Here is a 3,567-nt window from a genome sequence, read left to right as displayed (position 1 = left end):
TTAATAATAAATAAACAGTGAAACAAATATAAATCTGTTTTTAATCCTGTCATTTAAAATCAACTCGACGGAAAAAGTATCATAAGTTCTCAGATACTGCACTCTGACCGGGCTGTGCGTCGGAAAACATTACAAAATACACAAACGTTTAGCAATTTCTGTAATTTAATGTTTGTTTATAATGATTTTAGTTTGGAGATTAAAGCGTGTACGATGATTTTATAATTTTGACTTGATTTTCTGGGATTATTTCTGTTGTAAACGTAAATTTTATCATTTCAAATCAGTCGAAAAAGCGGTTTGTAAATGGTAAATTGTAATCGTAAATGTTTTTTTACACTGAGGGTCAAAGAACACAAGGTTTTTATTCTTCACTCGTCTCTTTTAATGTTAATTTTCTGTTGATTATTCATGTTTTCATTTGTCGTTTTGTGTTTTTAACCTGCTTCTTCTCTGTGTAATCCCTGAGTCGTCCAGGTCTGATCCACGTTCTGTTCGAGCTGCCTCTCCTCTCCGGTTCCCACGTGCCCTCTGCGGCGGAAGAGGCCTCTGACATGATGCACGACAGCCCGGCGCCATGGCAACGCCCAACAACGCCCCAGACTCAGCACCACGAGCCCGACATATGCAGAGTGGGACAATAAACCTGTTGAACGCACAAAACACAGACGGCTTAAATCACGCCATAATACCCCCGGCACAAAGATGTAACTCTGCACGCGCTCGTACGTCAAAGAGCCACAGAGAGCCAGAGAGAGAGCCACAAAGAGCCACAGAGGGTTTGAGCCGTAGGAAATGTGAGCCTCAGCACAGCTCAGGCCTGGAGGGAAAGAGTACAAGTACATCTGACAGTGTGTACTTTTACTTTTACATCACTATATTCAAGAGCAGTATCTGTACTTTCCGCTTCACTACGTTTATGAACAGGACTGAAAAGTACAAGTACTTTTTATAATTTTTTGAGTGTTTATTTTGAGCAAAACTAAAATAAACACACAAAATCATGATCAAAAATAAGAAATTGATTTGGATTTTTACTGTTGCACAAAATACGTCTCATTTTTAATCATAGTTTTAACAAATAACAAAACTGAAATTGTGAAATACTTTTACTTTTTTACCCCTAAAGTGCGTTTTTATCGGTGTTGAGTCGATTTTTTAATGTGATACTTTTCTTCTGTGTCTGTGCTTTAATATAGAAAATAAGAAACTGATTTGTGTTGTTACAATTGAACAAAAAATGTATAATTTTTTATCAATATTACCGTAAATTTTCGACAATAAACCGTCGCTTTTTTCCCAACGTTTTTTTACCCTGCGGTTTATACAAGACACAGATCATTTAGAGCTTTGTACTGGTGAACGGTAAATGCAAAAGTGAAACAGACACGGGGAAAGACGATGCAAAGACGATTTTCAGGCAGTTTTTTAAAAAAGCGTGTCTTAAATAAAAAAAAAAAAATTTAAAAAACCCTCCGTGTACCGTCTTTCTGTGTAAATATCTCAAACTGCGACTTATATTCAGGCGCGACTTATATATGCACAAAATTCAGCAGGTGCGACTTATATTCAGGTGCGTTTTATAATCTGAAATTTACTTCACTACTGTACATTTACACTTGCACAAATTGACAACACTTTTATTTTTTACTCTTAAAGCACATTTTTAAATAAATGTACTTCAATAATTTTACATAAGTAGATTTTTTTTACATTTTTATTTGACTTATTTTCATTTTTACTTGAGTACTTTTTACCTTTGTATCTGTACTTTTACCTAAATACAGCCTAACACAGTGGAGTATGTCTTAAAATGCTGAATTAGGACAATTTTAATGAATAAAAAACTCAAACCACAGACGAGAAATGAAGGAGCAAAGTGTTTAAGTTTGTTTTTTCGATGCTTCGACATTATTTTTACAAAATGGCAGAAAATAAAGTTAATAAAGTGTTACAGGATGCACAATTACACTTTTATAAATTGGAAAAGGAGACTGTTAAAGGAGCTGGGTGAGTAAATGCTGCCCCCTGGTGGTGGCAGCGGTGACAAAACCACAGACTGTGACGGAGTTTATTTAAAAAGTGGAAGAAAAAGGACATGGAAACAAAAAGGTAAAAGAAAAATAAATAAAGATGATTGTCAGACTCACTAAAAGCTTGTGTTTGTGTTTCATAATGTCACTCTTATAAGGGAAAGAACACAAACTTGTATTTTTATTTTTTTTGCACAGATCAACAGCGCCTCTTTGTGGTTTTAAGTGTCATTACATCCACTCATAATCGACTTTACTCTATATAAAACAGTTCTACATGTCTCTGTGTCAGTGTGTCAGTTTTAGTTTGTGTCTTTAAACTGTTTCTGTAAAAGTCAAGTGTTGTCATCTATGAACCACTAGAGGGCGCTCTTTACACAAATATAAACCCCTGCTGTACTTTTACTTGAGTACATTTGAGAGCAGTATCTGTACTTTCTACTCCACTGCATTTTTGAGCCAGACTGAAAAGTAAAAATATTTGTTATTCTTGTGTGAGACCTGCAGTAAAGTCTGAGGGTTTATTTTAATGCGTTCATAATTTAAACAAAACAAAAATATACAAATAAAAATATCGATTCTATTGTTTCAGCTCAAATCTTTATCAAAATCACCACATTTGACGTTTTAAAAGACTCAAAATCTGCACAAAATACTTTTTTACTACTCTTTAAGTACATTTTTTTAACAGGTATTTTATTAGTTTTACTTGAGTAGATTTTCAGTGTGATACTTTTACTTTACTTGAGTACTTTTTCACTCTGGTATCTGTACTTTTACTTACAGAATTGAGTACTTCTTTCACCTAAAGTGGATTAATATAAAAACATTACACCGAAATAAAACACACATGGAGTCACATGACAGAGCCTGCACATCTGGAGTCGGCTCCTGTCAGCTCCTGTCGGCTCCTGGTGGCTCCTGTCGGCTCATTTGGCTCCTGTCGGCTCATTTGGCTCCTGTCGGCTCATTTGGCTCCTGTCGGCTCATTTGGACACGGTTTCCTGAGCCAAACTCTAAAATTATCTGAGCTGATCGTGTTTCTTCTGGGGCGATGGGACGGACTAAGAATAGGACAGAGTGACATAGATGAACATGACCACACCCCCTGACACTAAACCAGCGATTAACACACACTCACATGTTCACGACGCGATCTGTGTGTTCTGTGTGTGTGTTCTGTGTGTGTGTGCGTGTGTGTGTGTTCTGTGGGGGTGTGTGTGTGTGTGTGTGTGCGCGCTCTGAGCTTTTGTGCAACCTGTTCCAAATCATTTCAAAGCAACACAAGTGAAATGTTCAATCAGTAGAATTCTGCAGAGGAGGATCAAGTCTCTAAAGACCCAAAGTAAACAAATGAAACAAAGAGAACAATAGAGCATTAAGCCTGAAACTGTAAGCAATATGTGTCTCCAGTTTCAGTGCAGTTATCTCTTCGCTTCAGACAGATTTAAGTCCCTGTCCAGCAGTAATCTGACCACAACTCGGACGAGCAGCCGAACGTCTTCAGTTTACAGATTTAACTTCGGCTTTTACG

The sequence above is a fragment of the Periophthalmus magnuspinnatus genome, chromosome 15 (assembly GCF_009829125.3).
Source record: "Periophthalmus magnuspinnatus isolate fPerMag1 chromosome 15, fPerMag1.2.pri, whole genome shotgun sequence".
NCBI lineage: Eukaryota > Metazoa > Chordata > Actinopteri > Gobiiformes > Gobiidae > Periophthalmus > Periophthalmus magnuspinnatus.
This window is presented reverse-complemented; position numbering follows the sequence as displayed.